This window comes from Protopterus annectens, chromosome 14.part0 (genome assembly GCF_019279795.1).
Source record: "Protopterus annectens isolate FY-2018-M chromosome 14.part0, PAN1.0, whole genome shotgun sequence".
NCBI classification, from domain to species: domain Eukaryota; kingdom Metazoa; phylum Chordata; order Ceratodontiformes; family Protopteridae; genus Protopterus; species Protopterus annectens.
In genome coordinates, this window is record NC_056748.1 from 179,713,920 (window position 1) to 179,726,885 (window position 12,966).

Here is a 12,966-nt window from a genome sequence, read left to right on the forward strand (position 1 = left end):
TCACCACCCAGGTGAAAGATAACCACAAAGCCTTCTTTAACTATGTTAGAGAACTCAGACACACTGCCTAGCACTAAGCAGAACTAACAGTAAATGACATTGCATACTTGGACCCGGTGGACATAATCAATCTACTAGAGTACAAATTTAATTATAAATTCACCTCCCCATATTCCCAGATCATACACTTGCATCCCCATCCCCCATCAAATTTTCCAAAAGCAAGTCCTCAAGGCACTTTCCAAGGCCAAGAATAATAACTGCATGGGGTGGAATAACATATGGGGTTGCCTACTGTTCAGCATGAAATTAGACTTTTCAGGTCCCCTACAGAGACTATTTAATATCAGTCTTCAGACAGGCTTTGTACCTGTTGAATGGGGGACAGCAACAGTCATCCCCTCCCACAAAGATGGGGCATCAACAGAACATCTGTAAGGCTATGAAAAGGGTCATTATGGAATTAATAAATAATGACATAAGCTACCTGCAAACTCTCAACCCAAGCCAATTCAGGTTTGTCAAGTGCATATTCTGCCTACTTAATCTGTTTGATTTCTTTAAGTAGGTTATGGAGGCAATGGATGAGGGCAAACCAGTGCATACTGCATATCTAGACTTTATCAAAGTGTTTGACACCATCCCACATTCAATTATCATGGATAAACTCTCCCAGCTAGATGTAAATCCCTATGTAATTCATTAGACAGAAATTTGGTGAACAAATAGAACCCAGTAAATTAAGGTGAATGGCTTTACCTCCTCCAATGGACATGCCACTTCAGTTCTTTGGCCACTCCTCTTCAGCATTTACTTCTTTGAGGGCAAAGCAAATGTTAAAGGTTTATGGCTGATCAAGTTTGCAGACGACTGTAAACTTGCTGTCATCATAAATTCCCTAGAAGACACCAAAATCCTCGAAGAGGACCTTTCCCAAAATATAGATGGTGTCAAGACTATGGACTGAAACTAAATGCCAAGAAATGTATAAGAGTATCCTTCAGCAGGCATGACCTTCCCTTGTAACTATCACATTGACAACACATCCCTGAAATTTACTCACATAGTCAGGCATCTGGGAACAATGAATTGTCCTTTAATCACCATGAATTCACTATTGTAAAGATATCCTACATTGTACTGCACTTATCTAAGGACATGGCGACCAGGTCCAGGGATGTAATCATTCTACTTTACTCACCTCTTACTAGATAAATTATTTAATATAATGCCCATTTCTGTATGTACCTATCCAAACACTTGTCACAACTGGAATGACTGCAATGTTTTCTCACTAAAACAACCAAGGGCCTAAATCATAAAAAAACATTTCAAAGCCTTTTCCATATTATTGGTATCATATAGGCTACTAAGAGAAGACCTCTGCCTCATGTACAGATTCTCATTAGACCCACTCTGACAGACCTATTATGAATTCACAAGTCCAGTAGTAGTGTGATCACCCACTCAAGGGATCTCATTCTTTTACAACATTAACATGACATTACATGCTGGAGGGTTAGCTATATATATCACAGAGAATACCATTTATATGGCACTGTCTTTCACTACACATATAGAAAAATATTTCTTTTACTCTATTCATATGTCATTTGGAAAACTGGATGGGAAGCCATCAATTCACCTCTGGCTTAGCACCCATATTCCCAATGGATAGGGGGAAATAAATGCTCCAACCCTCTGGGTTATCCATACACAAAATGTGAATGTAAGGATAGGCTTTTTAGGATCCTCACAGATCAACAGCCTAGTAGGTACCTATTAGTCCATGAACCTATAACTGTTATGCACAGTAAACTCTCAGTTAACCAGAACTCAAGCAACCACAACTCTCAGGTAGCCAGAAAAAAAAATCAGAGAAATACAGTAGAATTTTCATGTGTTGCACTTTCTGTTTCCCCCCCACAGAAATATACCTTACATTTTTAGAGTTATAGAGTTTTAAAAAGGAAGATAGGAATAACTTCCTTCTCTTCCCCAACCTAAGAACAAGTCAAACTAAACAAATAGTATAGGGAACAGTATTAGTCACACCTATTTTTAATAGTAATTCTCAAGCAATCAGAAGCTACAGTTATCCGACATCTACCAATCCCCATGGGTGACGGTTAACTGAGTTGTTACTGAATAAGTTTACATAACTGGCTTATGAATAAAAATACTATGTTTGTCTTGTCTGCCAGTATTAGCTAGCCATTTATTATTTATTATTTATTTATAGGTTTATAGGTAGGTACTAGGCTATTGGCCCAAGGACCTAAGTAAGCCTAGTCAACAAGGTTCCCTGGCTTACGCCACCTAAGAAAGTTATTTTCCTGTGCCCCTGTCGAACAGAGCCAGCCTCAAGCTTTTGAAGTTTAGTAATGAAACTGTTTACTTAAAAAGTTTAAGACAAGAAAAAACAAGCTGCAAAACTGATATAACACAAAAACTTGGTAGAGAAAACCACTTTGTAAAGTAAATTTTCGGGCAGAACCCTTCTTCAATACTAAAACAGTATTGAAGAAGGGTTCTGCCCGAAAGCTTTGCTTTATAAAGTGGGTTTCTCTACCAAGTTTTTGTGTACTTAAAAAGTTTAGGCAGTTTAAAAAAGTAAAAAAAATGAACACACAAACAACTATGCATTTGCACATACCAGCTATTATAAACATTTGGACACTTAGCAGGTATGCTTAGTGCTTGTTATTGACGTATGTTGTTTTAGGAACATACTCTATTACTCTTGATTGGAATGGTATTAAAAGACAGTCACTTGCAATTGATGTGTGACACTTGGAAGTAGTGATTTCATTCAAGTACTAGGTATTACTTCCCTTCCTTCCTTACAACTCTTCGAACAAAAACTTAAAACCTTCCTCAAAACACTCTAGCTTTGCCCTTGTAGTAACCCTGACTAACCTATCATTACTGCTACTAATATCTTTTCTAACTGTACTCTCTCCACTAAATTAATGTTCTGTAGTGCAATGGAAAGCATGTAGTAAGAACCTGGATGCTATTTTAACTACTAGCACATGTATATATCTTGCTCTAAACTTTGTATATAGTTTTATGAAATGTACTGTTAAATGTGTAGAAATATCTTCTATGTATATACTTTTGTTTTTTGTAACAAAAAAATATTGTCTGTTTGTATCTGTCTTGGAGCTTTTCTCCCTGCGCCTTTACTGAAAATGGACATATATCCAGCTAGACTAGCCCGATCAACAAATGTAAAATAAATAAAATAAATATAATAAATTGCCCCCCTTCCCCAAGTTTGTTAATAAAAAGTATGAATTTCAAATTTTTTATTTGAAACACATTATAAAAAATGGGGACAGCTTTGTTAAAAAATGAATAATTATTTGGGTATGTTTCTATGTGATACATGTACATTCTGGAAATAAATAGATTTAGGTGTCATTTTAAAATTTGACAAATTACATGGTGATTGTGACACTTTCTTCACAAGATACCTCAGTTATGATAGCTTTTATGTGGATAAGACTATGGGAATACTGATGCAATGGTTCTATTAAATGCATTAAATTATTAAAATTTCTAGAGAGGCCACTATCTCTTATTCACTTCCCATAATTTCAAACTTTATTTTTCACTGACCTGCTTGCCATTGTACCTTCTAATTTTGCATTTTCCACAGCAAAAAATGCTCAGAACTCTCAAGACTAATTGTGTGCACCATATAAAAGTAGTCAGCAATGATTTTTTTATAAATTTCACTCGGAACAGAATGCACAGCTGCCTTGTCAGGAGACTTCTTGACTCCTATTGACCATTTGCTAATGGGAAACAAAAACAAACTAATACTTTTACAGATGTTAGAAGCTCACCATTTTTCATGGCTCTCATCATTCTGTCTTATTTTTTAATCCTACATGCTCATAAAAAAACTTGTTTATAGCTTAAGCCAAGGGCATTAATCTAGATGGTCATCCAAAAAAGTTGCTGAAACAAATTAATCACAGGAGTGACTCCAGTTAAAGGCAGTAACAAAATGTGATGATCCAATGCTTAAACTAAATATCCCACATAAGAAGGAGTTTCTTCCATGATTTCACTTGGTTCTGATGAAATATTTATTTGTTACAAGACCAATGCATTCAAATGGGTGTGATATCCTTTTTTTGTATTATTGGTTTGGGATAGGTTTCACTGAACATTTTTGGTTAATCTAAATAGTCACCATTGTAAAATTAGAGATAATGCTACATGTAATATAATATAATCAGTGCACTTTTACACCTCACCTCAGCAGCCCAAGTTCATAACTTATTAACTTTAAACTTGATTTGGCCAAGCCTTTCTTTTCTTGTTATACTGTAAAGCTTACATTTATTACAACCAAAAAAGTACACATTTACTTTAATATATTTGACACATACAACAGTCACTGAAGAGACTCCTCCCACCCATACTCTTAAAATACCCCTGGCTACAAACTTCACAAAACTGCTTTACTGTATATAACTTGCTATTTATATTATGAAATGTTTTATACAAATATTTATAAAAACAAAATTGGTTTACTTGCAGTTACTTTTTCCACCTTAGTGTCCTTCTAAACATTAATGATATAAATGTGTTATAGCCCACCAACATTTTTAACAAGGTCAACAAATGTCCAGTGTTTCTCAGCCACTTTTTCTTGCAAAGCCTTAGTTCACAAATGTGATTGATGTTTTATAATATCCCATTTATTCACTAATTTCTGTGTAGCTAGTCTTTTTCCTGTTCATCTCCATCTCCCAACACCAGGCACTGGGGTAAGTCCAAGGTACTCCTGATTCTTCTAATCAATTGTTGGACTTTTTTCTGTTTCTAAAGCATTTTCCTTTGGAATGTTGGAAGTGGTTTCACTGGCAAAGTCTCTTTATGAGCTTTTTTGTCAGAATAATTAGAAACAGAGTCCCATTATGTTTGCTGGCTGACATTTTAATTTAAAAAAAAAAAACATAGTTATTAACTGATCACTTGTGACTTAAGCAATCATACATTTATATAAATGAAAACAAACCATATTGATATTATTTTACTTACAAACATTATGCATCACTGCTAATCTATCCAGTCATTGTAATTCAAACATTACATAGCTCATTCAAATCCAGCCTTCTTTAAAACCTCACACCTCCTTTGCATGTATTATTCCACAATTCCAATTTTTTAAATGTAATTTGCTCCTACCATTTTCTAAAGATCCCACTTCCAGTAGTTTTATTTCTGTTACTGTATTCACTACTTCTAGTACAGTTGGTTTAGGCTTTGATTTCCATTTCCTAGTAATTGATTTTTTTGGCAGCCACCATAATTAGACTCAGCAAGGCTTTACTATGTTTATGCAATTCCAATTCTATATCATAGATGAAAAAAATCATTTACTTAGTTATACCAATTTGCCCACCTTGTATTTCTGATAGAGTTGTCTGCAGGGAATTTTTAAAGTCTGCTAACTTATTACACTCCCAGAAAATATGTTCCCAATTACCTCTTTCTTCCCCATTACACCTCGAACATTTGCTATTTACCTGAGAAAAATTTCTTTGGAGTCTACTTGGGGTATAAAAATACCTATGTAAACACTTTCAAGCAAAGATCCTAAATCTTCTAGACGTTGCTGCATATTTAGGAGACATACATATATCCCCCATTATTTCTTTGTGAATTGCTTGTCTGATCTCTCTTCCTAATCCTTTATAACCTCACCTGATCGATTGTCATAGTTATCATGCAATATGTTATATGCTCTGCTAATTATTCCCTTTTTAACAGCAGCTTCTGTTCTAGATTCTACTAAAAACTCTACCAGTGATGATCTTTTGCTTAGGATCGCCCTATTTCTTTCTCTTTACCTATACTCTGATATCAGTCCTTGAAAGGAAAGGCAGTTTCTCACCTGCAGTCCAAATCAATTATTGGCCTCTTCCCATTCTATTACCTTACCCTCCCTAGTTATTTGCTCCCAGTACCTTGGTTCTTCTGCCAGTTTTTTCCAGTGAATTCTAGCCCCCCTCTTACTTATTGTCTATATCCCTAATTGTGGTCATCCTTACCAGCAGAATCTTCGTCTCCATTCCCATGTTGGCTTAATTTTTAGAATACTTTCTGCTACTATATGAATGTAATATTCTGTTATGGTTATTCTCCTTAAGGATCTCCATCCAAAATCCCAGTCTCTCCTTGTTTCTTGAACTTTCCCCCTGTTTCATCATCCCTTTCCACTTTGAAAAATAGCTTTCTGCTTATGCTATGTATAGCAGCCTTAATGGTGTATCTCTGAAATACCCCTTCAGATAGGGTAATCCCAGACTGCCTTGTTCTATTGGAAGAATCAGCTTATCCCATTTGACCCTTGCCATCTTCCCCTCCCAGATGAAATCCTTCAGCTCTTTTAACTGCTTGTATCTTGCTATCCATGTCCATAAAACAGAACTGCCAATTTCTCAGTTTTTTTATTATCTTTTTAGTCTCTTTCCACATATCCTTAGCTGCCACACCAGAAACCTTTTTAATCCATACTTATAAGTACTTCATTTTATCGTGTCCCCATAATATGGATATTGCTGAACCAATTCATGTGTGTTTACGTAGTTTACAGATATTGCCTTTGTTTTAGCTTCATCACAAAAAGACTTAAAGCTGTCTGAAATTGTTCCACAACAATGAAATGCCATTTTCTGGTTTTATCAGGTATAAAATAATATCACCTGCAAATACAGCCAGCTTTTGTTGAATACCATACCAATTATATCCTTGAATATCTTAGTCCCTTATTTTCTTTACTAATGATACTCCCCTGCCTGATTCCTCTGTTCCAACAGAAATTATCAGAGAGGAACCCACCCACTTTAATTTTCATCTCTGATCCCTCATATATCCTCCAAATCAACCTTATAATTTTATCAGGGAATACAAATGCTTCCATTGCCCTGCTAGTAAACTCCCTGCTTGCTCTGTCAAATGCTTTCTCTATATCAAGACCCACCAACAACAGTGGCATTTTCTTACATTCTACTTCCCTCTGGATCAACAATGTTCTGTTAATATTGACAAATGTTTGCCTCCACTCCACAAAACCACATATATCCATATCTATCAATTTTGGTATAACCCTTGCCATTGCTTTAGCCAATATAGACATAAACACTTTATAATTATGGTTTAGGATTGAAATTGTCCAGTATGAAGCTGGATCTGATGGGTCTTTACCCTCTTTAGGTATTACTACCACCACAGCTTTCTTCCAGGATGTTGGTGCTTCTCCTCCTCTTAAACAAAATCTTCCAGATCTTTATCAGTATTTTCCCTCCTAGCTTCCAAACTTCAAAAGAAATATCATCTATTCCTGAGGACTTTCCTATAGATTGGTTAGACATCACCATTTTTATCTCATCTCCTCCTATCCTGTTAGTAATTGAGCCTCATCTATCTCTAACCTTAGTATATTTAATTCTTCCATAAAAATTTCCATTTGTATCTTATCTTTATTTCCATATTCTTCTGCTTTATACAGATTTTCATAAAATTTCTGAAACATGTCTAGTACCTCTACAGGATATCTTGTTATTTTCCTTGTTATAGGCTCCTAAGCTTAGAGACAACCCTTTCTACTATCTGTTGTCTGAGTCGTTGTGCTAAACGTTTTTGTGCTCTAGAGTTATTATCAGAAAACAGTCGCTTAACAGCAATCTTTCTAAACTCATGCATATTATTGAGGTAATCCCTTATTTTCTGTTTAGCATTCTGAAATTGCTCTTCTTCTTGTTCTTTGAGATTCCTCCTATTCTGCAATACTTTCACCTTTGTCAGTCCTGACTCCTTCAAAATAATTCTGGTTACTTCTTAACCATATCTCTCTTTCTTTTATTTCCACCCTATTTTTTAAACTCCAATTTAATTTTATCCCACTACCTAGCTATATTTTTAGAAGAAATTTCTATCTTCTCTAATAACTCCCGAATAATTTCCACTATGCATTCCTTGACTTCCTCTCTTTTCAACAGATAGGTGGGAAAGCACCACTGTCTCATTTTTATTTTATTACCCTGCATTTTTATTTTAGTTATTATTTGCCCATGATCTGAAATAGTTATTGGATGCATATCAAAACTTTCAATTGAATGTACATGTGCTTGTGAAATACCAGTTCTGTCTAGCCTAGCCCAGTTTTTGTATCTTGGGGAATAATACGTAAATTCAGTCCAAACTCCTACTATTGAATTCCTATCTTTCATGCCAAATATTTTCATAACTTTCTTCAGAAATCTACCCTCCTTTGTTATATTTTCCCTTCTGGGCCCCCATAATACATCTTCACTTCTGCAAATCAAATTCCAGTCTTCACCTATAAGTAATATTCCCTGCTGAAAGCTGATTATCTCTCCAAGAATTTTCTTAGCGCCATTATACCAGTTTTAGGTAGAATAAAAAGGGTTCCTATTATATAATCAAAGATGCAATCCTTCAAATGCGTCTTGATCGAACTTGAAACCACGAAACAGCAAAATAGTGAAACAGCATATAAGTGATTTCTTTCCCTGGGAAAGAAATCACTTAGCCGCCTCCATTACTTTGCCATTTTCTTCACTGTAGTGCAATCTCGGAGTTGGTATATTTAAGTAGGGGGGTATGGGGGCAAAGTCCCCCACTTTATGTAATGTTTTGAAGTTTTTATTTATTTATTTAGTTAGTTAGTTTTTGGAACAGCGATTTTTTTTCCCTGGGAAAAAAATTGCTGTTCCAAGTGTTCGGGATTGTAAGCTTTCACTTACATGGGGTCAGTAAATCAGCGTTTGCTTTTTTAAGTGTTCATTAATTTAATATAGACCCGAATATAAATACATGCCAGTGTAATCTCCTCCCTTGCCAGTAGCCCCTTAGTACTACAAATCTATTATTATTATATTTTTTATCCTCTTCTATGACTATTGGAACTCCTCTTGCAGTTAATATAAGTATTCCCACCTTTCCACCCTGATAATGTTGTGTTCTTAAACATCACTGCCTTTCTAGTTGTCTTCCCCTTATGTTAATTTGACCATATATCTCGTTTCCTCTCTGCTTTTACTGGCTGGTGTGAGTAAGCACAAAATTATCATTTTGTAAAATCACTCCACTTTAACTATTTACATTTATTGGCCATCCTACTGTATCCCATTGTACCAGAATATAAAAGTGCCCACCTTCTTTCAATCTATCTTGCTCTTTTAAAAATAGCGGCTCTCCACTAAAACTTAAACTTTTTAGACAAGTTACCCATTTTCATATCTAACTGCTTAGTGCACACTGCAGTGTTTAGGATAAACCATTTTTTTCATCTTACCTTTAAGCATCTATTGCAAGACCATCAGTTATTGAAGAGCCCACATTCTGCCTCTCAGTAGTCATCTTGGGATTATTGCTTCTGTTTTCTCCTGGTAAGAGAAGGAGTACAGTGACATTATCTCCTGGAGACTGCTAACCACCATAAAGTCTAATAACTGCTTTATAGATGACAGCTTGGAATCTGTGCTTATATTCTGATCCTTGTGAGAGTAGGAGCAGAGTGCATTGATTCCTGACTCTTTCTGTTTGGAGAGTTAGTGTCTGTGCTTAACATACCTGAATGGTCTGGTTGCTATTTGAGGCATCTACCAGAAAAAGGCTACAAGCCTGCAGACCCTTGCATCATCTGGGACAAGACCGTGGATCACCAAAAAGGCTGTGGCCTGCTTCTCTTTTTGGGATTGGCACTAACATTTTGCTTCTGGTGAGAGAAGACACAAAGGAGTATTGTATCCCAACAGAGTGAAGCTCTGGTGAGACCAGCATTAGTAGTAGCCAGGCAGTAGCCATTCATGTATTTTCCCTCTTTTCATCATTCTTGACAAGCTAATTCTTTGTTTTCAGTAAGTACTGCTTGATTTCTTTCTAACGTCAGAATATCTGCCTAAATACTTCATCCTTACATTTTCAGGGCCTATGTATTAGTTTCCCCTCAAGTGTTTGGCAGTACTCTGTACAGACTCAGACACCTTGAGTGACATTTTTCCTGTAAAAGCACAATTGAAATTTCTCCCGTATCCAATTGCACACAGGACAACTAGTTTGCAGTGATAAGCATTGTCCACATAGTTGCAAACCGGATACTCCTGACAGTGATTGATATTCTCATTCCAACTGTGTCCGTTACTGGCTTGGTGGATATGGGCATCCTGAGGCAATGTAGAAATTGCCTCATGTTTACTGACAACCAGTTAATTCTCAAACAAACTGATACGTTATGTGAGAGATGTATTTACACAACATCACTGGAGGCAAAGCTCACATAAAACTACTTCTAATGTCAATAAGGCTGTCACTAGTACACATGCTGCACCCATCATGCACAATTCAAAGCAGATATTATAGATCCACATATACTGAGGCACTTACATGTAACCTTCCTAAACCACAAAAACCTCCTAGACAAAGTACACATAAGAAATACCCTCAGCAGCCCCAAATGCACTCTTTCAAAACAACACCTGCATCAACACATAGAGCTACATCTCTTCCTCTAAGCTCATAAGGCAAGTCGCCACACAATCCAACATTCTAGTCATTGGAAACTCCATTTTGAGACACACTGATATCCTTCTCACCAGGCTGAGTAAGGAGAAAGTTACAGTCACTTGCTTATCAGGGGCTAGGATCTGCCAATTTACGCATACACTCAGGTCATTGGATCACAATTACCAATATGACTCAGTCATATTCCATGTGGGAGTAAATTACCTTAGACGTACCTCCCTAGACTATATGAAGAGAGACATCATGGAGCTGTTGGAATATGCGTCTCAGGCTGGTATGAGCCTAGTATTGAGCAGCATTTTACCTTCTCCAAGGATGATGCCACAATATGACAAAGGATGGTTGACTTTAATAATTGGCTTTGTTTCTGGTGTCATTCTAAGGGGGTACAATATTTGTCAGCATGGAAGGAAATGGTCAACAGACCATGCTGCTTAGCCAGGGATGGTCTGCACCTCTTCCCTCTAGGCTTTCAAATATTAGCTAAAACATCATCTTCCCCCATAGTGCCTTTTTTAGGTAATGCCAAACTAAAAGTACTTCTGACATAGCAAATCAAAACCAAGAAAATCTAAAGGTATTACTGCTCAATGCTAGGAGCCTAAACAAAAAACTCCACTCCCTGGAACCTCTCCTTACCCGAGAGAATGCTAATATCTGTGCAGTCTCAGAGATGTGGTTTATAACCCTGCATATCAACTGTGCAGGGTTATAATGCCTTCCACACATCTAGACCAGCTACTTCACAGGCAGGGACTAAAGGTGGAGGTGTCACTATTTACATAAAAAATAAATATACTTCAAGGCGGTCAAACAGGACAATGCACTTGAGCTGCTCCATGTTCAAATCACCATAGGTAAAATCCAGTACCACTTCCTTGCAAGCTATAGGTCCCCCTCTATGACCCAGGAAACCCATACCATGTAATTAAACTTATTAGAAACACTAACATCCAACCCAATACCATATTAGTGACTTTAATAACCCTACTATTAACTGGGAATCCTATACGACATCAAACATACATGCACAGAGATTCCTGGATTTTGTAAACACAAATTCCCTGGACCAGATAGTACTAAATAAAATAAAATGAACTGAGCACTGGCTGTATCAGGCACACAAAATATATAATTTATTAGGATAAGCGCTTTCGTCTGGTGCACATCACCCGACTTCTTCCGACAAATAAATATATTACCATGACATTTTTATATTTGCAGCTGATTCGAACAAACCAATTAAAAATCACATCCAATTCATCCATTAAAGAAACACTTGATCATTATTATAAATTAAAATCAAAAAGACTTATACAAATGATGCAAGACTTTTACAAACTTTTAGAAAGTCCTTAACAATTAATAAATATACCTATGTAAAAACTTAATAAAATATAAAATGTAAAATACTGGCTGACATGTCATCTGCCATAAACCTTTAACTTTAATGTACTGGTAATAGAAACCAGTTCATTTAAAACTAGACAATACACCAACCAGGGGTGCAACCATACTGGATCTATTCCTCACGAATATGGGAGACTGCTGCACACCCCTAACTGTAATGCCTTCCCTGGTAAGGTCAGACCACAAAATGGTCTGCTTTGAAGTAAAAATAAAACCTGGACCCCCAGCTAAACCGGGAATATTCAAGAACTATTCTAAGGCTAGCCTCCTGCTATTAAGTGAGAACCTGGCAAAATTTCAAGCCCCTATAAACCCTGAGAACACTTCTGCCTATGCGGAACTGTTCACAGAAACCCTATACAAGCATGTTAATAGCTGTATAGAGGCAACTGTACCCACCAGAAAGAAGTACAGAACTAACTCAAAAAACAGGCCACCCTGGTGGAATCACAAAATCAATCGGATGTATAACAGGAGGAAGAAAATCATGGCAAAAATTAGGAGGTGCAGCATCCAGCAGGATAAAAGCTCTCTCATTAAACTAAACAAACAACTCGGAGGACAAATAAAGTCTAGCAAAGCCAAATTTGAGGTAGGTTTGGCCTCCCAGGCCAAGGACACTCACAAAACATTCTTTAGCTATGTCTGCAACCTCAAAGGCAATACACAATTGTGTGCAGAGCTCACTGTAAATGAAGCCACATATACTGAGCCAGAAGATATAGAAAACCTCCTGGTTGATAAATTCATCTCCTACTTTACTCCTCTCTCCCCCTCAACCTTCCCTCAGAAATATCATCAAATATAACTCCCCCTACTATCACTAGGGAACAGGTCCTTAATGCTCTCTCTCTAAGACCAAGAGCACTGCATCAGTGAGCCAAGACAGTATCCCAGGATGCCTTCTAAATAGCATGAAACATGACCTATCAGGACCTCTGGAATTACTATTTAATTGTAGCCTCCAAACAGGCTTCATGCCTC